This window comes from Triturus cristatus, chromosome 12 (genome assembly GCF_964204655.1).
Source record: "Triturus cristatus chromosome 12, aTriCri1.1, whole genome shotgun sequence".
NCBI classification, from domain to species: domain Eukaryota; kingdom Metazoa; phylum Chordata; class Amphibia; order Caudata; family Salamandridae; genus Triturus; species Triturus cristatus.
Window position 1 is genome coordinate 413,100,554 of NC_140595.1, and position 17,549 is coordinate 413,118,102.

A 17,549-nucleotide genomic window follows, 5' to 3' on the forward strand; every position below is an offset into this window, starting at 1 on the left:
AGTGAATGTATATCTCAGTGGTACATGTGTGAGTAACTACATATGTGAAAGGCAGTATATATGTGTGTTGGAGTATATAAATGGCTATAAGTGAGAGTGTGTGATTCTGAGAGTGGATGTATGGATGACTGTGTGCTTCTATCAGTGATTGTATAAGAGTGTAAGAGTGTGCTAGTATTTGTATGAGTGATTGAGCTGGTGTGTGTATAACTGTATAGGTGAGTAAATGGCAGTGTGATTAATTATTTGCATGACTGACTAGGTGTGTGAGTACCTCTATGGATGAGTGGTGGTGTATGAGTGTTTATATAGGTGTCTGAGTGTATATGATAGTCCTGTACTGAGTGACCATAAGTATGAGTGACTGTACAGGTGAATGAGTGGATGTGTGTGTAAACCTAAGAATCAGTGAGTGTGTATGTAGTTATTGCTGTTGGAGTGTTTATGGTTTTGAGAATGGCAGTCTGTAATTTAGACTGGGTGTATCGAAGGTTATATAGGGTGTGAGAAGATGCATCAATTCGTCACATGGATGATGTCATCAGTGATGTCATTTGAGATGTCATCAGTGATGTCACTGACCATGTCATGAGTGATGTAATATGTGACGTCATCAGCAGTGCATTGCGGGGGCGCGAGTTATAGTTATAGTTAGCTGAACTAGCTATAACGGGGGAATTTCACTGGTTTTGTACGAGTGAAATGTCCTGCTAACTATAACTTTCTGTAAAACCTATGGTTTTTTCAGTGAATTTCTAAGGTTTTTTAAATGCTAATTTCTAACTATAACGTGCCTGAAACCTTTGGTTTTTTCAGTGAATTTCAAAGGTTTTTTAAATGTTAATTTCTAACTATAACGTGCCTGAAACCTATGTTTTTTAAGTGAATTTCTAAGGTTTTTTAAATGCTAGTTTCTAACTATACCTACAGAGGTAGGACATGTGAAGAAAGAAGAAAAAAGGCACAGAAAGAAGCAAACGAAATGCAGAAAGAAGCAACAGAAGTCCAGAAAGACGAAGAAAAGTGCAGGAAGAAGCAAGACATGTGCAGAAAGAACCAACAGAGGAGCAAAAATTAGCCTGTGCCCACAACTTTTTCAGACGGGTACTGGTGGTAACTGATTCTGACTAACCAGGCCTAAAGCCAGTGCTATGCTAAAACACACTTAGAATACAGTTAAAACACCTACATACACTAGGGAACACTATGCATTGGGGTACCCCTGTGATTAGCATGACCTCCTCTGTAAGGCCCTAGTACATAATAGGGCAGGGGGATTAACACTACCTTTTAAAACATGCTACGGGGCGAGTTTGTACAGTGGTGAAGGGAGGGGAGGGGGCCTGAGGTGACATGTGTGCAATCACACCCTGTGGCCATTTTAAGTTGGGAGATTAAGTCCCCATGAATCCTGAAGGTCCCTCGGGTCCAACTAGCCAACCAGGTACCGCCAGTAAGCGCCACAGAGCTGCGTTGCAGAGAGGTGTAAAAAGGGGCATGGCCTGGCCCACCCCTCTGAAACGCAGCTCTGTTGCGCCTACTGGAGGTACCCGGTGGGGTGTTGGCCCCCAAGGACCCTCAGAATCGAATAGGAATTAATTCCCCAACTGAAAACGCACCACAGGGCATGTTTGCACACATGTCACCTCAGGCCCTGCCCCCTCCCTTCACCACTGTGTAAACACACCCCATGGCACGTTTCAATTTGGGGATTAAGTATCCTTGAATCTTGAGGGTCCCTGGGGTCCAACTAGGACTCGGTTCTTGAGGTCAGCACTTGCTGTGTCACAGAAGCCAGGACAAGTAGACCTCCCTAAGCTATAGCTACATGTCTTGATTCTACCGTTCTCATTTCCAATAATGTGTCACCCCATAGAGTGTTGCTATGTGCCACCAACCACTACAAGGGGGATTTAAGTCCAACTCACTGATAAGGTTGAATTTTTGCTAATCGGAGTTCCCTACTGATGCGTGACCCACTGTGACTCAAGGGTATGATTTGTGGCTGGTTTGCCCTGTTTGAGCTCCACATAGGTACTATCAGAGTTGGGCACACAGAAGCCACAACTGTATCCAGATGCTCTCACTAAAGAGGTACTTGGATTGTTGAAAGGCTTTTGAATGATAAGTGTATGTTATGGCTTATGCCAGTTGGAGAAGAAAGTTCAAGGTCGACCTAGACCCATGAAAGAAGGCTGGTGCAACCACCGTGCACATTTCTTCACATTACCAAAGTACGATGGATGACTGAGGCAGAAACAAAGCAGAGTGGAGCCTAGAGCGAACAAGAATAGCAGAAAGGCTGGACACTACTGGATACCAAGGTCAGGAAACCACATGCTCTTTAAAATTGTGTTTCTTGTTGCATGTATCTATCCCTTCCCCTTGACTTTACTGTGCTGTTCCTATGTTGGAGATTAATTCCAAGGCTGCAGGGAAAGAGCTAGCACAAATGAACAGCCCTTGTCTGTCCTGCAAACCAACCTGGAATTAAAAGTGGAAGATCATAGCCTGGTCAGCCAACTGCATAACAACTGTCAGACATTGTGTCTGGAGCAACAGGTTTGGGGGATTCTGGACTATGTAGAGAAAAAGCTTATCTAGTACCTTCAGAGGGAAAGTGGCATGCCACAGTGCTTCTGAAGCACTATCTGAATTTAGGAATAGTGTTCTGTGGTGAGGCCTCGAAAGTTATCAGTGCTGACCTAGTACCAGAGGCCATAGTACCAAGAGGTTAAAGATGATTTATGAGAAGATGCTGGCAAGCCAATCTCTAAGTTAGTCTTGCTACACTTTGGTGTGAGAGACATTAAAGACTCCGGTATTAGAGACATGATGAGCAACGTAATTAACAGCTCTAATATTGTGATAAACTATGATTTTACCTGAAAGAAGACACATAAAACCTGTGGCATTATATTTTGAACACATAGTTTATGAAGTGCTGTTCATCCCTAACAGCATTACTAAGAACATGAAAGAGTACGGAAAAGAGAAAATACGCCAGGAGATTATGTGTGTCTGAGAAGAGGCCAGCAAACAATTTTTCAGTGAAAGGCTTGACAAGGCTGAAAGATGAATGAGTCCTGCTCAGAAATTTTGCAAATCTGGATGGAATTTATTTTTATTTGCTCAAAGATGGTGGCCAAATATTGGGCATCCAAATAGCAGTCTTTAGTTTATGTCAAGTGATAACATCCATGGCATTCTCCTTAATAACTATTTTAGGTGTCATGAAAAAGAATCTCTAATTCCCCTTGGCACTGGTCATGGTCAGTACTGCTGCCTTGAACACATAGAATCAGTTGATGCAGTTGCCTCAGGACAAGCATCTCACCCTGCTATGTTTTCATGTATCTGGCATAGCACAAAGTCTGAAATTCCTCACTGAGAGGATAACAGAATTTGAAGAAAGGGGGAGGTTACCGCAAAATACTATTACTACAGTTGAAAAAGAGACAAAGACATCTGGGGCCTTTATCAATCTTCAGAAAGCAAAAGTATGAGATCTTTAGGAATGATATTGAAGGCCCAACCTGAGATAGTTTGGTATTTCACATGAGAAGCAATGTACTTGATATAGTAGTTTTCATGTCCAATTTTTAGGTTTTCTTTTTCTCATGACAAACCTTTGGAAATTCACCCAGGAAATAAATAGAGAAGAGTCCCTCCACTGCTCACTTGTTGAAACATTAGGGCAAACGAACTTCACCTCTGCATTTTCAGATTCGCTAGGACCAGTTGATGGCAATAACGGCACACCAAAAAGAACTTATTAGTAGCTCACTTTTTTAACAGCCTGACATAAACCACAGAATCTGCACTGGTAGTCCAAAAATATTGTTGTTGGCTTTCAGGCCATCGATGCTACAGTTGTCTACAGGAGCGCTATTAAAAATGGTATATAACAGGTATACCTATTTTTGTATTTCTGCATCCAGTGATCCCTCTAATGTGCACCTAGGTGTCACATGTGTGGCAAATTCCAGAATAATGAAAGAGGCTATTATGTTGGACTGCATTCTTATAAAGGTTTGCTGGTCACTGAGAAATGCTGTTTTCCACTTTGGAATTTTAGGTTTCTTAAGTTCATAACAATCTTGCCCTAGAGGGCATCATCATACAGAACAATTGGTGTATTTTTAAAGCTGCATTCTGCTGCATTAAATTATAACTTATTTGAACATTCATTGCATTTAGCACATTGATCATAACCACGCTCTTGTGCACCTTCCAGTTAATATAACTTCTGCAAATCACCAAAAGTATCTAAATCTATCCACATCTGCCTAGGAATCCCCTCCACAAGGCCATTTCTCCCAAAGGACATTACCTTGGTCTTAGATATGTATACTATGAGTTTATTGGTTTTACAATAGGAGTCTACCGCCTGCAATTAACGTTGAAGTTCCACTGGTTTGCTGTCCACAGAACCACATCATCTGCTTGGTGATCTTTATTGATGTGGGAACTCTCTTGCAAATGAAATTAACTTTAGGAAGTCAGAAAGGTAGACAGCAAAAATCAGGGAAGCAAATATGCACCCTTGGTTTAGGTCATTAGACTTGTTGACCATTTGTACTTTTGCCTCACATCAACCTTAGCCTGTGTAGCCTATATACATGACTGAATTAATTACATAAGGGTAAGGAAAATGCTCAGTGATGCACGAGAAACCACAAAATGTAAGTCTGTGGAGCAGATTTGAAAGTTGGTCAAAAGCCGCGATTCTCGGCAGTGATCACCTCCATCTCTGATGCTATCTTCTCCAATGTCTGCAGCTGAACTCTCTCAAAGATTATAGTTGCTGATTTACGGTGAAAAATTAGCCTATGGGATGCAGGGTTCTCTCTAGTTCCTCTAAACATACATTAGCTTGAATGCTGAACCAACCCTCAAAGGAATGGCATGAACCAAACCTGCAAAATACAGAATTACTGTTATGCCAATCCTTGTCTAAAACTCAAGAGTGCTCTTGATTTTAAGTTGTAGTATCCCATCTGGACCTGACGCTCCACTGACCTTGTTCAGGTTAATCTTGTCAATCAGGTTTTCAAAGTTTATTCTATTCAGGATAGTTTCATTCGATTGCAAAATAAATGGGGCCTTCAAAAGAAAAGCAGATGTGTGAAATGGGGAAAGAAGGTGAGACTTCTACCTGAGCTCTGGGATATGGAAATAGGATTGACATGTGCAGCTACCATGTCATTTGAAACTAGGAGCCAGAATGCATAGAATTTGCACAACGAAATGGTCTCATTCATAGATAATCACACCGCTGCTTTAGCTATGCCTTTCTTCTTATCAAGTTTTTTATGTTATATGTTGTTTTCTCTGCTTATGTTTTCATTAAAAACATAGGCTAAATATACTAAAGATATGAGGGTGGTTGCATGGCACATAAAACATAACTGTGATTTACCATATATTATTAATGCATATGAAAAGCAGCACAAACCTATGCTGTTTCACGAAAGCACCCACACAAACCTCAGTAAATAGGCCTTACAGGCTGAACAACTTTGTCACCTATTTTATGTGGTAAATTGATCTGTTGTGCCTTCGACATAGAAGGATCATAACTAAAGCTGTTGGTGGAGAGAATTCTGATATAATATATTTCATGTCACATTTAGGGAAAGGAACCTCTAGGTAGGCACAATTTGGTAACAGGTCAGGGCACTCATATAAGGGTTGTAGCATTAATAATTTTTAATGATGGAATAACAGTGGTACGAGTGGCTGAATACCTGCATGGTTGATAGATCATTCCCTCTCTCCAGATGCATAATTTTCATGCACCTCTATGCTCTTTCTATCCACCATAAAGTAGTAGGGTGGAGAGGTTTCACGGTCTGGGTTTCACTTTCATCGAAGCTTGCCACTTTTTCAAGACCATTTATTTGTTTATAGAGATTTTAAATGCCCAATTGGCTTTGCCTGGACCACTCGTTTTTTGCTCCACAGTCAGATAAAGCATTAGTGAGATAATTAAGGATCCATGCTTAACATTTGTTTTAGTAGATGTCTGTTGGAAACAGCATCCTTTAGAGAAGTTTTGCACTTGTATTTCCCATAATCATAGAACATACACATATACTGACTATTTTATGCTCTGACACATCTTGGCCTGTAAATCAAACACAAGGATCAACTGGATTAGCATCACAGATAAAGTGTTTGTTTCTTCTCTACTTGGAAACTGTACACCAAAGTTTACCCTGCAACACTGGACACTTAAGAGGGGTCTATTGCAAGATTTTGAAAATTTCAATCATGTGCAAGAGAGATTCACATTATATAAATCTCAATTTATGGAGGACCCAAGTCTACTGCATAGGATTATATGGATTCCATGATTTATCTACACTAAACATGTGGGGTCATACCAATAGTGCTGTGTTTCCTAAACATGGAAAAGACTACACCATCCTCCCAATCTGTCTCATTAATGGCTGTGGATGGGAATGGGTTTATGAAAATCTTGGCCTAATACCTCTGTCTGTTCCTGAGTGAGCTTATTGTTCTTGAATAGCATAGTTTTGTCCATGAATGCAACACTGCTGATCACATAAGTTTAGCAATGGCAGTGTTTGACGACCCCAGCAGTAAAGAGAAACCTTTATTAGTCTCTCATCGTGATGAAACAAGCCATTTGACAGGGTCAGTGCCTGAGGACTCTAACTTTAGTTAGTATTTGTAAGAAAATGGGTCATTGGTTGTGTGGCCTGCACAAGTAATGGGTCCACATTTGTCCTCAACTAGAAACCAAACACACCATTGTAGTGTTTGACTGTCACAGGGTAGTGAAGCAGAGCAGTCCAAGGCCTACTCAAGGGAGGTGGTGTGGGCTAGTAACCAACATTCACAGCTGCACAATTTTAACACTCAATAAATGATTATCCAGTCAGTGCCTTTTCTTTTGAAAAAAGTACATTGATTAAATACACACACACACAATACTTTGCAGAAATTTTCAAATACACATAAGTTGAAGGAAATATTTCTTGATGAAATTGCATAATCACTCTCACCGCTCCCAAAGGGGGATCTAGTTCAACAAATCACAAATTCCAAAACATTCACTTGTATTAAAATTCAATAATTGAATCTAACTTTGAATGAACAAACTTAATATTTTCAACAAAGCAGATATACTTTAGAACATGACTGGTTGTCAGCCTCGGGCCTGGGTGATTTGTATTGCCAGCATAACTTTTATCATGAATGATGTAATTAAAACATAGCTCCTAAAGGGTATTACCTTTATAATCACAACACTGCAATTATAGACCTTGACTCTGAAGTGGTGCTGTGCAGTATGCCCTGTTGGCATGAAATACACACTTTAAACAAACCTTTTACCTTTTGCATAAAATAAAAACTGATGGTGATCACCTTCTGGCCACAGAGACCTCAGCCATAGACTTTGCCCTTAGAAGGCATAGAACTCTCAGCTGTAGAGCTAAAGCTCGAGGCTTGAGAGTAATTAAAAATTCAAAGGAAATCCTGTGGGGGTATGCTTTTGGAGTCTCACACAACTTAGGGTGGGGACTCCTAAATTTATTTTGGGAATAGGCTGCACTGCTTCTGCAGCTCCCCCTCAAGTTTTAGGTCATTTTGTGGTGACCTTGTTGTCCTGGGGCCACCACAAAGTGAAATACAGTGGCCTTTGAAGCAGTGAATATTTTATTAGTGGCTCTCCCTATGCATGTGGGATAGCCACTGTCTTTATTACCTTTCATTTTTCTTTTTGGCTGTGCAGCCTTACACTGGTGGCCTTCTTTTTATTTTTCCTAGGGGGGTGCCCTGATCGACTTGGGCACCCATAATCTGATTATGTTGGGGGGCAGCCCGGGGAGCCCACCCATGGTGCCCCTGGGCCAGCTCTTGCCTGGCTCGCACTCCTTTGTGCAGCAGTTGAAGCTGACGCTTGCTCTTTCCCTATCTGCTCCTGTAGGCAGGGTGCATTCTTGTGCGGCAGCCGTGGGGCAGTGCTGAACTCTCTACCAGTGCTGAAGGTCTCTACCGGTGTCCCCCAGGGCTCGTCACTTAGCCCCCTCCTCTTTAACATCTATGTTACACCGCTGGTCTTCTTGGCTGAGCAGCTGGGGGCTAAGGTGATAGCCTATGCTGACGACACCCAGCTTCTTTTCACCTGGAGCAAGGGGGATGATTCTGTGTTGCCTGTACAGAAGTGTTTGTCCTCGGTATTTGGTTGGCTTGCCAGGGCTCAACTCAAATGCAATGAAGACAAATCGGAGATTCTTCTCTATGGTAACTTCCCCTCGGACTTTAGATGTAAGATTTGGCCCCCGGACCTTTCCCCCCCTCTTCCAAGGGGAGCTCCGTAAAAAATCTTGGAGTGTGGTTCGAGGACAATCTGTCTTTCTCGGTCCAGGTGAAGAAGATCTTGGGTGGTTGTTTTGGCCTTCTTAAGGTTCTCAGGATTTTTCTCCCACTTCTCCCTAGAACGGTGAAGGAAACGGTTGTTCGGGCTTTGGTTTTGTCCCGCCTGGACTATGCCAATGCCCTCTATGTTGGCCTGCCTGGCTACTCCTTGAACAAACTTCAAGTGAGCCAGAATGCGGCCGCTAGGCTCATTCTTGGTATCGCTAGAAGGTGCAGTGTCCGCTCTCATCTTCAGGCTCTGCACTGGCTGCCCCTGATTGAGAGGGTTAAGTTCAAGGCTTTGGTCATTGCCCACAAGGCCCTACATAATTTGGGTCCTATCTATCTGCAGAGGCGGTTCGCCTTTTATGTTCCGACTAGAACCCTTCGCTCATCAGCTCTTTTACTTGCGAGGGTTCCGCGCTTCTCCCGGTGTAGGATTGGGGGCAGCTCGCTTGCTGTCAAAGCTGCCGCTGCATGGAATTCTCTCCCATTTTTCCTGCGAAATACCCAGGACCCAGGCTGTTTTAAGCGTCTCCTTTAAACGTATCTGTTTCCATAAGTCTTTTCTTGCTCCTACCTTGGCTCTCCCCCCCCCTGGGTTCGCGCTGGGACACTCTTCGGAGTAACTACTGCGCGTTATAAAAATATTTTAACATAACATAACATAACATAACTCCCCTCCATCATCCGTGACCATCACGGCCCAGGGATGATATCCTGGGCTTCTTCTGCACCTGTGGGGAAGAGTGATGGTACGCCCCTGCTGCTATCTCTTCTCAGGGCCCAGAGATGGCGTCCTGGGTCTCTTCTGTCAGTGCTTATTTGAGGGAAAGCACAACAGCTATTCCCCACCTTCTGCCATCATTGGGGGTACGGGAACAGGTGGCCCATCCCACTTGACATTACCCTGGGGAATAGGGTCCCCAGGCCCCTTGGTAGACTGGAGATGGGGCCCCACAGGTGCCACCTCCCAGCTGATCAATTTGGTAATCCTTCCTACTGTGGCCCCGGGCCCTGGCTCTCCCCGGGGGTAGGAAGGCTCCACAAATGGAGGTCGATGCACTGAGGATCTTGCTGGGGGTCAAAGGTCAAACCCTTTGCAGGCTCATTTCTAAGGACACGTTGGGCCTTTTTACTAGGTTATGGTCTTGTTTTGCTCCTGGTGGCGAGCCCTAGCCACCCCGGGCACTTTATTTTTTCTTCAGGCCTCCTGGGCTCAAAGGTGGTGAACTTTGCAGGGAGCTGTTTGACTGGCTCCCTGCACCAGCCTTTCCCCTTTTTTTCCGCTGGGCCCCTCTCCTACTGGTGCAGAAGTCCAGTCTTTCTCCTTATTTTTCTCTGGGCCTCTTTCATTTGCAGAAGTCCAGTCATTCTTCCAACTAGTCCTTAGGGGGTGTAAGGGGGCAGCCAAGGTGTTCTTTCTTCCAATTACCCGTGGCAGCTGCCTCCAATTCCAGTGTCCTTCAGAAGAGCACACCCAAGAGAGACATCTCTCCCCTGTACAGGACCTTTTAAGTAGGGGGCAGGAGGTCGCAGTAGAGATTAACCTCTGGCCTATCCATCACCTTTCTACCCCTGTCCTAAACTTCTTGCACAGCCTGCAGGTATATTTCAAAATGGTGTCACTCAGGAGTCACCTGCCACATGTGCTCTGGGGGTCTCTGATCCACCCCTCGCTGACAACACTACCATGGCCTTCCCTAGCAAAATTTCAAGGGAGCCCCCCTCCTAGTTCAGCTCGAGAGGTCTGGGCTCCTTTGTTTAGTGGGCTTGGGCAGGCCCTCTTTCTGGCACAGGATGAAAGCTGGCTGACTAATGCAGAGCAGTCCGTCCCACCCCTTTCCTTCGCATCAGCTGACTGAAGCACTGTTAATTGCTCCATTTGTGAGGAGAGGCCTTTGTTCCTGCCACTGGAGAGAAAATTATTTGACCCAGCCCAGCAGGGTGACAAAAGTCCTGGGCTCTGAACCTGAGCAGAGCCAGATAAAGTTGACATTCCTAAATGAGCCATAAGCTCTACAGATGTCTTTGGACTTTGCAGAATTGTTGTTTTCAAACAGGTTACACTGTCAAATTGTATGACTCTGGTGTATGTAGACCAAGGGGAAGCTGGGCTGCACTCTAAGGCAGCCTTCCCCATAATTGTATAATGGAGTGTCACTGCCGACAACACAGTAAACCACGCTGACTTTCCCTATATGTGTACACCAACACTATAAGACCCACTCCGGGTCAATCCCCACTCTTGCAGACTCCCTTCTGCACCAGGTTACCTGTGCGCAGTTGCTGGGCTGTGCATAATAGGAGTCTCCCACGCACAGTCCTCACACTTGTGTAGACACGTGTGCATACATGTTCACATGCAAACAGCTAAGTGCCTCTTACTCTTGCTGCATTGCCTCGACTTTATCTCAAAATGCAGACACTGGAAGTAAACATGTTCAATCCATTGTTTACTGTGGTTGTGTCGCAGGTTATGGCGCTCCACCACAGTAAAAGTTCTATAGCTAGGTGATCAAAAATCAAAAAATCTGGGTGGATTTGATCAGCAGAACCCATTTCCTTACAGTATTAGAAAGATATTTCTTACCAATGTCCTTTATTAGTGCACACAGAAGCTTGTATGAATACCCATCTGTGTAAGTGGTGGTGAATCGACCTCTGTTTGCAGCTTTTGGTATCTATAGGGGTATCTGGAAAGGGCGACATTGTTGCTTTTCATTTATACACTTTCTTGAACTGTTAAACATGTTATGGCTGCTTTTGCTCAGTGACAGGTAGATCACATTTTATATGATATTGCTTTATATGTAGACAAGGTTCCAACATTTACTTAAACAATAAAAAATAAAATATTTCCCATAGATTTGGAAGATGAAATATATAATTATTAAGTGATTGCGGTGGAGTATCTTTGTGTCAGACTAATATTTAATATGAACTACAAACCTTTTGTGAGAAGCTGGCCTCGTATATGATGTCCACTGATATAAGTGGGCACCTGGCACCAGTCTAGACAACCCTTATGGTGATTTATGTGGTCTTAGACACCCTTAGAAAGCTGTGGAGAGCAGCCTCCAGGCTTAGTCCAGAAGGAGTGTAAAGCAGCTTGTTTTACCATAATGCAATCTTATAGTATAGATTAAGTGAAAAAGAACCACACAAGGTATTTATAAAAATATGTATTTATTATATAATACTCTCTAACACGTTTAGATATCTGTTACCCGGAGATAATCACAATGCACACAATACTTTGCATAGAAATACATTAAATAGCACAAAATACACAGTAGACCCCGGGGGGGACTAAATCATATACTAAGAAAGTGGTATAAGAACCACGACTTGGGTCAAGACAATGTCAAGAGGATGTAGAAGTGCTGGGGACCCAAGGAACCACCCAAGGTGAGTGACTAGGAACCCCACGGAGAGCATGTGCAGTGTGGGAACATGACCAAGTGCTCTGTACAACTCTACATGTAAGCCACAGCTGGAAATGTAAAGATTAAGGACCCTTCCCAGTGTACCCTGAAGAAAACCTGTGGAAGACAGAAGGTTGGAGAGCCACCCCACCCGTGGATACCCTAGTACCCACATTACCTACACCAGGGAAGCTGGGTGCATAGGTGTGAAGTGGTGTCGGATACCACCGTCGAACCCAATGGAGGACTTCAGGAAAGTGCTTCTGCTGACAAAGGAGAAAGTGTCCAGTGGAATCCGAAAGTTGATTCTAGTTGAGAGGTACCTGGAAGCAGAGAGAACAGAGTCTATGCCACTTAGGAGTGACCAGGAGATCTGGAATAAGAATGCCCACCAATGTCGGGAGTTGCAGGAGAGTTGACAAGGCCCTTGACTCTGCAGCTGTGAGGACTAAGCGATGCTGAGGAAGACCAGGAGCCATACTCAAGCTGTCTCATGTCGAATGCTGAGTGCTGAGGGGTCGGTGTCTGGCGGGAACACCAAAAAGCTTTGGCAAATGCAACCAACACAGAAGTCCAAGAAGGTGAAACGTTGAGACCAGCAAAATCCAGAGGACTCACCACAAGCAGGGGAGTAAGGGCAAGCCACAAGTAATCAGGGGAGTCCAAAAGAAACAAAGGTGACCCTCAAATGGGCCCAGAGGCTGGAGGCACTGAAGTCATGAGGGGACCTCAAGCAGCTCACGTAAAGATGCAGGCTACGATGCACAACGATGCGGTATGGCAAAAGATTCTGGTCACTGGAGGTGCCCGAGGTTGGGGCTACTTGGAGCCCGAAGATCTTCTTGGAAGGAAGCCGACAAGCCTTTGCAACTACAAGTTTTGCTCAGGGGTTCGGTTATTGCAACCTCCATGAGGGATACTGGTCTCAAACTTGGTGAGAGGGCAGGGCAGGCATTGAGAGCTGTGGAGAACCACCACCTGTGTCGCAGAACCTCCTGCAGTCTGAAGGAGCTCAGGATCAGCAGACTGGTCGACTTAGTTGCTGAGCCTGTGAATGCAGGGGAGTGATTCCGTCACTTCAAGGGAGATTTCTTCAGGTGTGTTTGATGCCCACAGGCCTTGGAAGGTTCCTGTATGATGCACAGACACAGATGATGCAGCAGACTGTAAGGGAGACAAAGTTGAGTCCAAATGAAATCCAGTGAAGTCCAGAGTGCCCAGGTGGTAGAACAAGAAGTGGTGTCTGATCTGAATCCTGTCCCATGATGAATCTGGGGACCCACCCACAGGTAAGCCCTTAAGTACCCTTAGGAAAGGGTTGGGATGATTCAGGGGAGGGTCTGGATAGGGGGGAGGTTACTCCATGTCCTTTGTCCAGTTTCATGCCAAAGCTCCCAGAGCTGGTTTGAACTGAACTATGCTTGGGGACACCAAATGCGCCCCTCATGCAGACTGAGTGGTGCTGGCAAGCTCACCCACCCGGCACCAATACACTAAATCCTGTCTGGGAGGTGGTCACACCTCCCTGTGACAGGATGCCTTTTGTTCTGCCTTCCCCTGCTCAAGCTTGGCTCAGCAGCAGGAGGGCAGAATCGTGTCTCTGGTTGGCAGCATCCATTTTGTGCTATCTGGGTCGAGAAGGCTGGTACCGGGAACACTGAAAGCCTAACAGAGGGCTCTTCCAGTGCTTGGAATCATACCTCCCACACTATTTACGGTATGGGGGTATGATTCCAACATGTTTGATACCAAACATGATAAGATTCATTGCAGCCAGTTTCGAGATGGTTATTGCATTATTACGCGGTGCAACTCTATATAGTATATGGCTGCTTCACTTACAACCTGGGAGAATGGACTCTGTAGGCTGTAGGGGTGTCCTGCTCATGCAGGGGCACTCTCACACTTAGTACCAAGCACCCCGCCTTCAGGATTGATGCGTCCTGCTATAGGGTGACTTACAGGTTTTAAGTGCGGTGACCCTAGATATAGGAAACCTATATCTTTAGTAAGTGGTGCTAGCACTAGCTTACACAGGCTGCAGTGGCAGGCCTGAAGTTCCATTTTGAATGGCCTCCCATGGGTGTCATAATGCATGCTTCAGCCCATGGGGGACCTCTGGGGTACCTACGCCCTAGGTACCTTAGTACCATATACTAGGGACTGATAAGGGTACCCCAGTATACAATCTGGGATTTACCTAAGTACTAAACACAACAATTTAAGGGAGAAAACAGATAAACTGGGGTCCTGATTAGCAGGATCCCAGTCAGACTAGTCAAGAACAGCTTAGCACCAGGCAAAACGTGAGGGTCACCATGCTGAACGATCCTACCTTTCTACATCTTTGTTGTTGAATAGTATAGAAAGATTTTTTAGCATAATTAACTTTATCTCTACTTATAAATGCCTACATTTTTGACTGCTAAAATAACTGAAATGTCAGTAAAATGCACTAAATCTTCCAAAATGTATTGTGGCAGGACTGGTGCAAAATGGGAAAGCATGGTCCACTCTCCCTGAAACAGTATTCTTACTCATATGTAGATAGAGGGTGCTAGAGCAGTTGAGTTGATATGTGCTCCATGAGGGCACAGACGATAACTGGAAGCTGTTTATTGCATGCCAGTTGTTGTACTACTGAATATCAACCCCTAGAATACCATGGTACAAGCATATTGATGACAGAATATCGAGGAACAAAATATCGAAAGGTACGTGCATATAGGGAAGCATAGATTTACTATTCCTAACTCCACATCTATGTACCTTGAAGATTTAGGTATCACTAAGGTACATATATATGGAGTTATGCATAGAAAATGTAGAATTACTTACCTGTTAATATTTTGTTTTTAATATTTTTATCCTTGATATTATGTTTCTTCGATAATCCATTGTTGATATTCAGGGTGCACACATATACCAGTACTTTTTGGGAGTAGGTGAGTCAGTGAATGGCACCTGATGCCATCTGGGGGTCCAAAGGAAATGAAATAGGTGGACCAGTGATGCCAGTGGGTTTTCTCTGGGGATTGGTATTCTCATCAAGCTGAAAGTTTGGCTCCAGTGAGCATCCAGATCTGCTTGCTATTGCTGAAGTTTATTTTCTTTTTATCCGATGCTACAGTGCAAACAATGGAATTATTGTCCTTGCACACAATGCCAGTAGAATGGATTTCCCCTTCCCCAAACATCAAAGGTAATGTGTTTGCACATGCAAGTCTACAGTCTATAGATCGTTTTACTCTGATAGTCAGGAAGAACACTTCCTTCAAAACACTATTGTAGAGTGTAAGGCTATTGCTTATTGATCAAACCATTTCTCATCACAAGCAGAATATTTAAGGTGTCAGGATTACCGCATATCCAGACAGAATAAGGTTTATAGATTATTAATCACCACGCTTACCTCGGCCATATTTTTTTAGTCTGTATTTAGATACAATATTTTTGTAGCACAACATTTATGTTTATGACATTCTAACATCCAACATCCTCTTATAACTTCAGGACACCAACTTATTTCTGCTGGCAAGCCTTTCCCCTGACCCTCACCCCTCTCCCTACGTTTGTCATCTCTGAGGAATGTACCTGACTGTAACGACTCAGACCAGCGCTGTCTCTCTGTTCCCCTTTACCATCTAAGAAGACATTTCCCTGTGGAAGATAAACGACTCATCTTAATCTCTGCTCCACAACCTCATTCTGCCCTTTTTAAAAATATTACTTTGTATGTAACACTTTCTGGTGCCCTATCTTTTGCCTCCTCTCTTTACAGAAGACGTTCCATTACTAGTGACGTTTCTCCTGTCTCGCCCTATTCCCACCCCTACTGCCTGAGATTGCATCTAACTCCAAGGACAACATATTCTACTAACATCTTGTGAGCCCTTTCTCCATGCAGCATCTGTGTCTTATCTTCTCAGGAAATACTACCTTCCTGTACACATTATTTCAACCCTACACTATCCTCTCTACCATGTCTGTAGAAATGAACCTGCGGGTGTGGTTCTCTTGTGACCTCTCCTTTCCCTCCAACTCTCTTCTGATGACATGCTAATGCTCATAAGATCCTCTTCACCCATCCAACCCTTTCTCCCACAGCACAGCGTCTCAGATAGCCTTCTGTCTCACCTGCGAAAAGTCACTATCTATTGGTCAAAAATCTGTGTAATCAACCAGTGACTTGTATCAGTCTTAGCCACAGAATTCTAACACTTTTCTAGTGCTTCCAATCAAGCAGTTGGTTTTTTGAGTCAACAATTTAGTGGATGGAGTATTGCTGTACAAAGGTATTTGTGAGTTGCCCACTAACGGATGCACTATTTATTGCACCTGATAAAAACCAACACTGAGGTGTTTGTCATATGTGAGAACTATTGCCTGTCACAAATATTTGGGTATGTAATAGATTTTTGTTCTTACCACGCAAAAATCTGCATGTTCCAGTGAATACCACATATATTCCCCAATAAATGTCAACAGGTTTGACTTGTCGATATTTATCACCAAACTCATAATTCCAATAAGTTTTGTAATTAGGGTTACTGAATTTATTGGCCCAGTCATATTGGGGGCGCCAAGGTTCTACTCAAAGGATTCTCTGAAATGGTCCTAATGGCATATATCATGACACGGCATTTAGAGCCAGATGCACTAAGAATGGTTTCAGTAAAAGTGATTGCAAATTGTGCACCAAATTTTACTGACTCCAATCTGTTTTTGCAAACCGACCTATCTACTAATGGACCGGTGCGCAAAAACCTGATTTATAGTGATTCTATATTTCATGGGACCACTGTCTACTCCTAAAATATGCTTTTGTCAACATTCACAAAAGGAAAGGACCCCTTCTCGTTTGCGAATGTGTTAACACTAGATTTCTGTAGTTGGTAAAATATTAAGGTTTTGTGATTGGATTTTGTTAACAAAACATTAATACATACAATTCTGATTCGTTACTTGATGCCCTAAACACACCCCTTCCAAATATCAAATCGGTATTTGATTGCAAATTCAAATTGTGATTGGGTAATGTGTTACCAAATCGGAATTTACGTATTGTACATACCAAAAGGCCTTTTGCGGTCGCAAAGGCCAGATTATACGAATTGGACATTTTGTAAACACAAAAAGGCTGTGTACTTCTGGCCCTATATTGTTATTGATTAAACCGTCGACTACTTGTTTTTGTTTTATGTCTTCAGTTTCACTGAATGCACTATGCTTTAAATGCTGTAGCATCTGGTTTCCATTCTAGAGTAATACAAAAATAAGTGACTTATAGAGTGATATGGTGTGGTCAGTGAGGAGAGGCATGTGACTCATAAGTGTTATTTCCTTCATATTTTTATGCAGAAATTCCCATAACACAGATGTTGAACACATTTCAAAATTCGCTACCTACCTGCTATTTATTATGATGGCACTTACAATGAAAGATTCCTGCAGACAATATGAGAAATATATAGAAAGACAAGAAAAAGTATGTATGCGTGTGTGTATATATGTATATATTAGTAACACAGAAAATCGACACAATTAGAATGTAAACAAAAAAGAACAGATATCCAGGAACAAACACTGACAATACTGACGGAAGCTCCATTTGCTCAAACGCCGCATTGTTCCTCTTTTTGACATAAGCCGCTCCCTTTTGACTTTGACAGCGTGCAGCTTAGAAAATACACACGAAGACCGCATAAATAATTCACACCACTCAAGAGA